At 34.3% G+C, this 13,300-nt stretch overlaps 1 non-coding gene across 1 annotated transcript; it reads left to right on the top strand.

The window, feature by feature from the left end:
* The first annotated feature begins 12,931 nt into the window (after positions 1–12,931).
* Positions 12,932–13,038, top strand: LOC139845818 (small nucleolar RNA R71). The gene has a single exon (XR_011758574.1). It is a non-coding gene; the product is annotated as a small nucleolar RNA R71 (small nucleolar RNA).
* The last annotated feature ends 262 nt before the right edge of the window (positions 13,039–13,300 follow it).

Genomic DNA, 13,300 nt, shown 5'->3' with positions numbered 1-13,300 from the left:
CGTTAGGTCGCAAAACATCAATTCAGGATATCAACGAAAGAAGTTGATTGTTTAATTTACATATGCTGGGCCTAAATCTATTATTCCTTCCTATGGGTTAGCAAGGGAAAATAAGAGCTAGGGTCATTCCTTGAACGGCCGAATTTGAAACGGAGCTTATCTAGATAATTTAGTAATTAAGATAGGTTTGTACACAATTTAGTATCCAAGACTAGTGGCTAGGTACACTTGTATGGAGAGGCAGGACCATTTTTTTCCAATAAATTGGCGACTGTTTGGAAAATCCAACAACCGAGTCCAACCGGTTTATTCTAGACACCACTTTTATCCGGAATATCAAATTGTGTAAAGGCAATAGTTGGGTTGATTTGATTTATAATTGTATTTAAAATATTAAAGAAATAAATTTAAAATAAGCTACTTAGCATACAAAAGCTAAGGATAGAAAAGATGTGGTTCACCGTGATTTAAGATAACGTAGTATCGGGATGATTATGAGACACTCCTTGGATAGATATACCTTAGTGTGAACACTAGATTCCCTACTAAGCAGTTTCTCAATTAGCATCTCAGGAACTAGGCTTTGAAGATTCTGATCAGATGGACTATGCTCAACTCCTGATGCTTTATCCAGTTTAAGGATATAAGCGGCCCATCTTGGATATAATGTGTACTTGGGCGCACGAATAAAGTAGCATAGCCTTATATAGATAATATCCAACCTTTCTTAACACATTAGTGCATCACCTAAGTGAGTGGTTATGATGGTGTTTCGAATTCTCTTATGCCAATGGTTTGGTAAAATCTAAGGGTTTGTAAACAAATTAGAACATCTGATAGTTCTCAGTCATCCTTAAAGATTTATAAGCTTAGTTTGTATTGTAGTGCGTTAAATTCTCATTTATGACTTAAACTAGCCCTTACTTAATTCTACCCAATAAATCCCTTAGTTATCCACCATGTACTAGACTTATAGTGGTTCCATAGCTTCTAACCTTAACCATGCTCAAGTGGTCCCATAGTACATCAACACTGTACGTTACTGTTGCAACAGTATTTCCTCGAGTCTTATACTCTTGACCAATGTCTTGATCTGGTCCTACGGTAATTCCCCATGTACTTTATAGTATTTCCGATGGGTTCATACCATGACCAATGTATAAGCACAGATAATTAATTACCCCTATAATGTCAACTTTATAAAAGTTTTTAATCACGTTTATTGGTGGAAGGACGATAATAACAAGGTTTAATATCATAGACAGAAAGCGAGTATGAAATGATAATCATCCCTAACTAACATTATTAAATCATGCAAACAATCAAGCAGTTACTCACACATCGTGGTAACAAGCATTTCTAATATTAATAAATCACAAACGTCTAACAAGAATATTATAAAGAATTAATAAAAGAAAGGATAGATATTACCGAATAATGTCGGCAAAATAACATTTGTATTTCTTCATAATATCCGCAGCGTTACAATGCTCGATAGCTTCTACTACTAACTACATACTAATCTCCTACTGATCACTAGAGAGCAACAATAGAGAGATAATTACGTTTCCTAATATCTGTACTTTTCTCTCTCTAGAATCTAGAGAGAGTAGAGAGAACTAATCTCCTACTGATCACTAGAGAGCGACAATAGAGAGATATTTAGAGAGAGAAGTGAAGAATTGGTGTGTTGAAATGGTGGGATGAAGCCCCCATTTATAGGAAGTGCTTGGTGGCAAAATTGTAATTAAATTGCTGAAAAACCCCTGGCAGGCCGTTTGCCAGGCCGTTTGGCAAGCCGCTTGGCAAGGGGTTTGGCAAGGGGTTTGGCAAGCCGTTTGCCAAATCTGTTTTTGATGCCTGTTTGCTCGAGCAAGCCATTTTTGGTGCCCATTTGCTGGCAGGCCATTTTCCATTATGGCAAGCCGTTTGGCAAGGAGTTTGCTGGATCGTATATTGTCTTTCACCGTTTTCGCTCTAGAATCTTCGTTTTAGCTCCGTTTTTTACGATTCTTGCGCCCACGCGTTCGTAATTGAATATCCCACAACACGAGAGCGTGGCTGCTCGACCTCAGACATAGGTATTCTCAGACCGGAACAATGGGATTCGCTCGAGATTAAGTAAATAAACTTTTCCAAAAATTATAAAATAAGTTATTTAAACGCGAGTTAATCGTCTTAGCCGGTTTTTCTCGTTTTTCCTCAATTTTCATCTATTTTTAGTGATTCTTGAAACATAGCCTTTGTAATTACTAAATCTACCAAATTAACCAACAAAGTGATTATTTTGGCGATAGAGTTTGGAACTTTATGGTTTTAGGGCTCAATATCGGGGGTAAAAACGTGACTTTTTGGTCGATATCAAATATCTCACACTTAGACTTTGCTTGTCCTCAAGCAAATCTTTCTTTTTTTTGAGTTCAAGGATGCTCCTGAGATTTTTGTTCTATTATTCAAGTGTCTTGTTATTTATTATAAGAGCAAAATCAGACAAACCGTCTTCTAAAAGGGTAGAAACTATCTCTGCAAGCATGAGGGGAGGTTACATGACTTTGGCGTCCTTACACGGTTCACTCAAATCACTCAAGTATTTGGGGTTCTCTATCAATCTATGAATTGAATTCGCTCATATCCAGTCATGCAGCAAGTATTGTCAAAGGCTTGACCAAGAATCAAATCTCCACCGGTTAGATAAGGATGTCACTGATCTTCTCCCTAATCATTCTTTCGAGAGGAAGAGCGGGTTTAAAGGTTGATTTATGGAGAAAAGTGAAGGTTTTGATATGGAGAAAAGGGTGATTTTCGAATCATTGAAATTTAGAGAGATTCGATAGATTTCAGTTTCATGAGGATATAATTTCTCTAGAAAAGATGGTACTCTATTTTTGTTGAAGAGTTCCTTTAGAGGGTGCTGATTTTCAGTGAAGACTTTGCTTCTTTTATACAATCATCCTGGGTCACAATCTTCATTTATACAATCATCCTGGGTTTAAATCTTCATTTGAAGACTTTTCTCTTCTTTATTTTTGAGACTTTGCTCATTCATTTTTTATTTATTTATTTAATTTTTTTGCATATCCCATCTTCATAATTTTTTCTATTTCTTCTTGTGCCCAGAGAGAAAGGTATTTCACCAGAATAGGTCTTTTGACCTATCAAAAACAGTTTGGAATTTCGGAATTTTTTGACAAGTGTTTGAAGTAGACTTGGTCGATCTATCTCTTTGAATTTCTAGATATTTGAAATGAGAAAGGAAAGAGGATGGAAAGAGTAACGTATTTGATAGTGAATTTTGGGGTGAGTATTTTCTGATTCATCAACTCTATGGTGTGAGTTGGTCGCTTTAAATGCGTGGAGTGGAAACGGAAACAGATGGTTTTTGTCTTCTCAAATTCAGAATGATTTTGGAAGGAGTATCGCACCTACACCACGTATGGCGCTTACTGACCATTGGCCTCGAAATGTATGTCAAGTTCAAGTCCTAACTCTAAGTACTAACATAGGCACTCTCAAGGGAAAAGATATTGAAGCATTAAAAATGAATGCTTATTGGGCCATTTTTGGGGTGCCTCATAAAAATTATATTGGGTTGATAATGCCTAGTCATGCAATGCTCTTTTAGAGAATCGGTTCATCGTTAAGAAGATTTATGTCCTCATTTGTCTTAATTTTAGAATAAACACACTTGATTTTCGAAAGTACTTTTTCAGAAAGTATCATTTAGTCAAAATTTTTGAAAAATTTAAGTTGGGGATAAAGAATCTAAATAGTAGGTACACTCGAAAGGCTTAGTAAAATTTTAAGTTAAGAATATTTTTCAAGCATCCCATAGCTAATTACGGTGTACTACACCGATATCCCACACTTAGAAGAACATTGTCCCTAATGTTCATTCTTAGATTTTAGGGAGCTAAAATCCCACACTTAGTGTTTGAACATGTCAGAAAATGTATCTAAGCTCAATATTGGGTTGGAATCCCACACTTAGTGATAAGCTTAGAATAACGAAGAAAAATAAACGAAGAGAAAGAAACGAATTACTCCCCTTGGGTCTGGCTGTGAGTTGAGGATCTGAAGGTAGACTGAGTCGGAACCATCTTCTGCTGGATCCAAATTAGTCTTTTTGAAGTGTACTCGAGCTCATTAGGGCGTTCTCATCCTCCATACACCATCCACCAATACTTGAAATGAAATAATCAACGAGTTTCCTTGTCGTTTCATCGTTATTCAAAGAGTCTCCACCACATACATCAATAACTGTCTATTACTTGTAAAAATGAAAAAGATAAAACCTAGAAAGGTGATTAAGCTTTAGGCCATAGACTCACTGATTTGCGTGTTGATGAAAAAGTTATTTGAAAACATGGGGGTTTCAAATTAGGTTTTTGAAAATTCGACAAATCAGTGTATGACTTGTAGTGACCCGAACTTTTCCATGTTTATATATATTAATTGAGATTGATATTTACATGATTAAATGTTTCCAACATGTTAAGCAATCAAACTTGTTAAGACTTGATTAACTGAAATATGTTTCATATAGACAATTGACCACCCAAGTTGACCGGTGATTCACGAACGTTAAAACTTGTAAAAACTATATGATGACATATAATGGATATATATATAGTTAACATGATACTATGATAAGTAAACATATCATTAAGTATATTAACAATGAACTACATATGTAAAAACAAGACTACTAACTTAATGATTTTTAAACGAGACATATATGTAACGATTATCGTTGTAAAGACATTTAATGTATATATATCATATTAAGAGATATTCATACATGTTAATATCATGATAATATAATAATTTAAAATCTCATTTGATATTATAAACATTGGGTTAACAACATTTAACAAGATCGTTAACCTAAAGGTTTCAAAACAACACTTACATGTAACGACTAACGATGACTTAACGACTCAGTTAAAATGTATATATATGTAGTGTTTTAATATGTATTTATACACTTTTGAAAGACTTCAATACACTTATCAAAATACTTCTACTTAACAAAAATGCTTACAATTACATCCTCGTTCAGTTTCATCAACAATTCTACTCGTATGCACCCGTATTCGTACTCGTACAATACACAGCTTTTAGATGTATGTACTATTGGTATATACACTCCAATGATCAGCTCTTAGCAGCCCATGTGAGTCACCTAACACATGTGGGAACCATCATTTGGCAACTAGCATGAAATATCTCATAAAATTACAAAAATATGAGTAATCATTCATGACTTATTTACATGAAAACAAAATTACATATCCTTTATATCTAATCCATACACCAACGACCAAAAACACCTACAAACACTTTCATTCTTCAATTTTCTTCATCTAATTGATCTCTCTCAAGTTCTATCTTCAAGTTCTAAGTGTTCTTCATAAATTCCAAAAGTTCTAGTTTCATAAAATCAAGAATACTTTCAAGTTTGCTAGCTCACTTCCAATCTTGTAAGGTGATCATCCAACCTCAAGAAATCTTTGTTTCTTACAGTAGGTTATCATTCTAATACAAGGTAATAATCATATTCAAACTTTGGTTCAATTTCTATAACTATAACAATCTTATTTCAAGTGATGATCTTACTTGAACTTGTTTTCGTGTCATGATTCTGCTTCAAGAACTTCGAGCCATCCAAGGATCCATTGAAGCTAGATCCATTTTTCTCTTTTCCAGTAGGTTTATCCAAGGAAATTAAGGTAGTAATGATGTTCATAACATCATTCGATTCATACATATAAAGCTATCTTATTCGAAGGTTTAAACTTGTAATCACTAGAACATAGTTTAGTTAATTCTAAACTTGTTCGCAAACAAAAGTTAATCCTTCTAACTTGACTTTTAAAATCAACTAAACACATGTTCTATATCTATATGATATGCTAACTTAATGATTTAAAACCTGGAAACACGAAAAACACCGTAAAACCGGATTTACGCCGTCGTAGTAACACCGCGGGCTGTTTTGGGTTAGTTAATTAAAAACTATGATAAACTTTGATTTAAAAGTTGTTATTCTGAGAAAATGATTTTTATTATGAACATGAAACTATATCCAAAAATTATGGTTAAACTCAAAGTGGAAGTATGTTTTCTAAAATGGTCATCTAGACGTCGTTCTTTCGACTGAAATGACTACCTTTACAAAAACGACTTGTAACTTATTTTTCCGACTATAAACCTATACTTTTTCTGTTTAGATTCATAAAATAGAGTTCAATATGAAACCATAGCAATTTGATTCACTCAAAACGGATTTAAAATGAAGAAGTTATGGGTAAAACAAGATTGGATAATTTTTCTCATTTTAGCTACGTGAAAATTGGTAACAAATCTATTCCAACCATAACTTAATCAACTTGTATTGTATATTATGTAATCTTGAGATACCATAGACACGTATACAATGTTTCGACCTATCATGTCGACACATCTATATATATTTCGGAACAACCATAGACACTCTATATGTGAATGTTGGAGTTAGCTATACAGGGTTGAGGTTGATTCCAAAATATATATAGTTTGAGTTGTGATCAATACTGAGATACGTATACACTGGGTCGTGGATTGATTCAAGATAATATTTATCGATTTATTTTTGTACATCTAACTGTGGACAACTAGTTATAGGTTACTAACGAGGACAGCTGACTTAATAAACTTAAAACATCAAAATATATTAAAAGTGTTGTAAATATATTTTGAACATACTTTAATATATATGTATATATTGTTATAGGTTCGTGAATCAACAGTGGCCAAGTCTTACTTCCCGACGAAGTAAAAATCTGTGAAAGTGAGTTATAGTCCCACTTTTAAAATCTAATATTTTTGGGATGAGAATACATGCAGGTTTTATAAATGATTTACAAAATAGACACAAGTACGTGAAACTACATTCTATGGTTGAATTATCGAAATCGAATATGCCCCTTTTTATTAAGTCTGGTAATCTAAGAATTAGGGAACAGACACCCTAATTGACGCGAATCCTAAAGATAGATCTATCGGGCCCAACAAGCCCCATCCAAAGTACCGGATGCTTTAGTACTTCGAAATTTATATCATATCCGAAGGGTGTCCCGGAATGATGGGGATATTCTTATATATGCATCTTGTTAATGTCGGTTACCAGGTGTTCACCATATGAATGATTTTTATCTCTATGTATGGGATGTGTATTGAAATATGAAATCTTGTGGTCTATTGTTACGATTTGATATATATAGGTTAAACCTATAACTCACCAACATTTTTGTTGACGTTTAAAGCATGTTTATTCTCAGGTGAATATTAAGAGCTTCCGCTGTTGCATACTAAAATAAGGACAAGATTTGGAGTCCATGTTTGTATGATATTGTGTAAAAACTGCATTCAAGAAACTGATTTCGATGTAACATATTTGTATTGTAAACCATTATGTAATGGTCGTGTGTAAACAGGATATTTTAGATTATCATTATTTGATAATCTAAGTAAAGCTTTTTAAACCTTTATTTATGAAATAAAGGTTATGGTTTGTTTTAAAAATGAATGCAGTCTTTGAAAAACGTCTCATATAGAGGTCAAAACCTCGCAACGAAATCAATTAATATGGAACGTTTTTAATCAATAAGAACGGGACATTTCATGACTAATGTAGTGACCCGAACTTTTCTGAACCTTTCTATGATTATATGTTTAATGAAAACTATATTTACATGATAAATGTTTCCAACATATTAATATATCATAATATCATGATAATATAATAATTTAAAATCTCATTTGATATTATAAACTTTGGGTTAACAACATTTAACAAGATCGTTAACCTAAAGGTCTCAAAACAACACTTACATGTAACTACTAACGATGACTTAACGACTCAGTTAAAATGTATATACATGTAGTGTTTTAATATGTATTCATACACTTTTGAAAGACTTCAAGACACTTATCAAAATACTTCTACTTAACAAAAATGCTTACAATTACATCCTTGTTCAGTTTCATCAACAATTCTACTCGTATGCACCCGTATTCGTACTCGTACAATACACAGCTTTTAGATGTATGTACTATTGGTATATACACTCCAATGATCAGCTCTTAGCAGCCCATGTGAGTCACCTAACACATGTGGGAACCATCATTTGGCAACTAGCATGAAATATCTCATAAAATTACAAAAATATGAGTAATCATTCATGACTTATTTACATGAAAACAAAATTACATATCCTTTATATCTAATCCATACACCAACGACCAAAAACACCTACAAACACTTTCATTCTTCAATTTTCTTCATCTAATTGATCTCTCTCAAGTTCTATCTTCAAGTTCTAAGTGTTCTTCATAAATTCCAAAAGTTCTAGTTTCATAAAATCAAGAATACTTCCAAGATTGCAAGTTTACTTCCAAGTTTTCTAAATCCATTCCAAGTAATCATCCAAGATCAAGAAACCTTTGTTACTTACTGTAGGTTATCTTTCTAATACAAGGTAATAATTATATTCAAACTTTGGTTCAATTTCTATGCTATAACGATCTTATTTCAAGTGATGATCTTACTTGAACTTGTTTTCGTGTCATGATTCTGCTTCAAGAACTTCGAGCCATCCAAGGATCCGTTGAAGCTAGATCCATTTTTCTCTTTTCTAGTAGGTTTATCCAAGGAACTTAAGGTATTAATGATGTTCATAACATCATTCGATTCATTCATAAAAAGCTATCATATTCGAAGTGGTAAACTAGTAATCACTAGAACATAGTTTAGTTAATTCTAAACTTATTCGCAAATAAAGTTAATCCTTCTAAATACACTTTTAAAATCAACTATACACATGATCTATATCTATATGATATGCTAACTTAATGATTTAAAACCCGAAAACACGATAAACACCATAAAACCAGATTTACGCCGTCGTAGTTAAAACCGGGGGCTGTTTTGGTTTGGATAATTAAAAACTATGAAAAACTTTGATTTAAAAGCTATACTTCTGGCAAAATTATTTTTCTTATGAACATGAAACCATATCCAAAAATCATGGTTAAACTCAAAGTGAAAGTATGTTTTTCAAAACAGTCATCAAGATGTCGTTCTTTCGACGGAAATGACTACCTCTTTCAAAAACGACTTGTAACTTGTATTTCCGACTATAAACCTATACCTTTTCTGTTTTGTTTCATAAATTCAAGTTCAATACGAAACCGTGGCCGCTTAAATCACTTAAAACGGATTAGAAACGAAGAAATGGCGAGCAAAACAAAATTGGTAAAAACTACTCATTCTAGCTACGTGAAAATTGGTAACAAATCTATTCCAACCATAACTTAATCAACTTGTATTGTATATTATGTAATCTTGAGATACCATAGACACGTATACAATGTTTCGACCTATCATGTCGACACATCTATATATATTTCGGAACAACCATAGACACTCTATATGTGAATGTTGGAGTTAGCTATACAGGGTTGAGGTTGATTCCAAAATATATATAGTTTGAGTTGTGATCAATACTGAGATATGTATACACTGGGTCGTGGATTGATTCAAGATAATATATATCGATTTATTTCTGTACATCTAACTGTGGACAACTAGTTGTAGGTTACTAACCAGGACAGCTGACTTAGTAAACTTAAAACATCAAAATGTATTAAAAGTGTTGTAAATATATTTTGAACATACTTTGATATATATGTACATATTTGTTATAGGTTCGTGAATCGACCAGTGGCCAAGTCTTACTTCCCGACGAAGTAAAAAATCTGTGAAAGTGAGTTATAGTCCCACTTTTAAAATCTAATATTTTTGGGATGAGAATACATGCAGGTTTTATAAATGATTTACAAAATAGACACAAGTACGTGAAACTACATTCTATGGTTGAATTATTGAAATCGAATATGCCCCTTTTTAATAAGTCTGGTAATCTAAGAATTAGGGAACAGACACCCTAATTGACGCGAATCCTAAAGATAGATCTATTGGGCCTAACAAACCCCATCCAAAGTACCGGATGCTTTAGTACTTCGAAATTTATATCATATCCGAAGGGTGTCCCGGAATGATGGGGATATTCTTAAATATGCATCTTGTTAATGTCGTTTACCAGGTGTTCACCATATGAATGATTTTTATCTCTATGTATGAGATGTGTATTGAAATATGAAATCTTGTGGTCTATTATTATGATTTGATAATATATAGGTTAAACCTATAACTCACCAACATTTTTGTTGACGTTTTAAGCATGTTTATTCTCAGGTGATTGTTAAGAGCTTCCGCTGTCGCATACTTAAATAAGGACGAGATTTGGAGTCCATGCTTGTATGATATTGTATAAAAACTGCATTCAAGAAACTTATTTCGTTGTAACATATTTGTATTGTAAACCATTATGTAATGGTCGCGTGTAAACAAGATATTTTAGATTTCATTATTTGATAATCTACGTAAAGCTTTTTAAACCTTTATAGATGAAATAAAGGTTATGGTTTGTTTTAAAATGAATGCAGTCTTTGAAAAACGTCTCATATAGAGGTCAAAACCTCGCACACGAAATCAATTAATATAGAACGTTTTTAATCAATAAGAACGGGACATTTCAACTAAAAAGCTTAATCCCACACTTAAAGTGTTGACTACCTTTAATTTTAAGACTTTGAAAATAATGTAGCAATTAATTCACTTAAGCTCAAGACAAGTAAGAGAATGTATTTGTCATAAGAAACGTTGAAAATTTTATTTTAAGTTTCACTTTTCTCTTTTATTCAATTAATCTAATTATCCTAATCTAACTACTTCTAAAGCTATATAATAATAAAACACACGGGGTTGCCTCCTGTGAAGTGCTTGTTTTTGTTTGAGTCACGAGCCTGACTCTAGCCTTATTTCTCAGGAAATCTAGGCGGCCCCCTTGCATCCATCAGTAGACACAAGAGGTAATATTGGAAAATACCTATGAGATTTAAGCGGACATAGAATAAGGTATGTCCAATGAGAGGAGAAGGTGGTTTGAAGTGAATGCTTTGTTTAACTTGAGGTATAACAAAGCTGTCAACTTCTTTTACCTCCTTAATTTGTGCGGGTTGGTCAAACAGGTCCTCATCACTCCATGATGTGTATGTCATTATGTATTTGAGTGATGGTTTATAGGGTAGCCCTGACTCAAAACCCATCTTTCTTCTTTATGACTTCGGGTTGGTCGTAATGTTGTACTCTAACGATGGAGGTGGGACGATGTCCATTGACGTCTCCAATATGGTAGCAACATTATCAACTACTTCAGTGCTAGAATCCTCCATCTCTTTCTTCTCATCCGAGCTTTCCATTTTAATTTCTTCATCCACCTCCTCGTCACTCTGGTCGGGAGTTTCAAGTATAATTGGTTTAGAGAGTTCTTCTAGAACGAAATCCTCTCTCGTCATTAAAAGATCAAAATAAGGTGGGAATGAAGATTGGGTTGGTGTGGAGTGGTTATTCTTCTTGTCTTCTACTTCTATCTTCTTCTCTTCATTCTCATAATAAAAGGTGACTTTCCTAGTGGAGATGGTATTTACTTCGGCATTCCCATCAGAAGGACATATAGACTCGTCGATCGTGAAAGTGACTTCTTCTCCATGGGCTCTCAAGGTGATAGTCCGTGAATAAATGTCAACGATCGCTTTGGCTGTATTCATGAAAGGCCTTCCTAAGATGATAGGGGTTTTCATGTCTTCTTTATAGTTCATAACCACAAAGTCAGTCGGAAAGAGGAATTTATCGATCTTAACCATGACGTTCTCAGTTATTCCCTTAGGATATCTAGTGGATTGGTCAGCTAGCTGGATGCTTATTTTGGTAGGGTTAAGGTTTCCAATTTTGAGTCTCTGGAATAGTGAATAGGGCATGAGATTGATGCTGGCACTAAGATCAACGTGAGAATAGATAGTACCAGATTGGTAGATAGAACAGGGAAAGGTAAATCGTCCAGTATCCCCTAGTTTTTCAGGAAGAGTATTTAAGATAATGGCTGAACAATCCGCGTTCAGCGGGACATTAGGTACTTCAGATACCTTATCCTTGGTTGATAAGAGTTTCCTAAAATACTTCTTACTATGAGGATTTTTAGACACAGTGTCCAAAAATCTACCGTCAAGCTTGAAAGATTTCATCTTGTTATGTTTTTACTTGAGACAGCCCGGGAATGGAATGGGTGTTTTCCCAGTAGGTTTAGGTGATGACTCAATAACTGCTACTGAACGGGTATTAGTTAGTTTCTTCTCCTTAGAAGAAACTGAAGGTTGGCTATGTGCCACCTTTGATTCATTTTTAGGACAACCAAGAGAATCGAGACGTTAATTTAGCTGACTTATTTGATTTTCTAGACTACTCAAGTGATTAGCCATGCGTAAGTCAGCTGCATCTTGTCTTGATGTGATCATGTTGATGATACGCAGTAGGACATCATCCGGACTTATCTCTGGTGGGGTAGCGGGTTTGGTAGTTGAGTTGTGCGAAAGAGCTAGGATCTTATCGGAGTAGGAAACAGAGTCCTCACATTCAGCCTCGTATACCATGGCAGGATGTGGGTTAGTACAATTCTGGCATAATTGCACTTGAGACACATGTTGCGGGAGTTTCTTTAGCTCTCCGACTTCTTTGGTGAGGGTTTCTATTGGTTCCAAGAGATATTTGATGGTTTTATTTTCGATAGGATCGGAGGCGAAAAGCGATGTTGGTGATGAAATGTGCTCTTCCGTGTTCCAATCGTGATGGTGCATAGTCATCTCCTCGATCAATCTCCAGGCCTCGTCAGCAGTGAATTTCATGAAGTTACGTTGAGAAACAGCATCAAGAGTAGACTTATTGTTCTGATTCAGACCTTTGTAGAAGGTCAAACTCTAATCAGAGCTCTCAAGACGATGGTTCGGGCATCTTTGAAGCAAGTGTTTGAGTCTTTCCCATGCAGCGTAGAGTGATTCATCGCATACTTGTTGAAAGTTTATGATATCATTCCTAAGTATGATTTGTTTTGATGGGGGAAAGTATTTGATTAAGAAAGTTATTGCCATTTCCTCCTTGAGGTGATAGAGTTAGGTTCTAACCCCTCGAACCAGGCTTTTGCATGATGAGTTAAGGAATAGGGGAACAGATATAGACGAACTACGTCTTGTTCAATCCCGTTTTGCTTAAATGAGTTGGATAAGGAGAGGAATCTATCTAAGTGAGAGTTGTGATCGTCAATTGGTAAGCCATAGAACTGACAGTGATTCTGAATGAGTTGTA

The sequence above is a fragment of the Rutidosis leptorrhynchoides genome, chromosome 4, assembly GCF_046630445.1.
Source record: "Rutidosis leptorrhynchoides isolate AG116_Rl617_1_P2 chromosome 4, CSIRO_AGI_Rlap_v1, whole genome shotgun sequence".
In the NCBI taxonomy this organism is placed as follows: Eukaryota; Viridiplantae; Streptophyta; class Magnoliopsida; order Asterales; family Asteraceae; genus Rutidosis; species Rutidosis leptorrhynchoides.
Note: the sequence above shows the minus strand (reverse complement) of the source record. Positions and strands in the feature narration are given on the sequence as shown.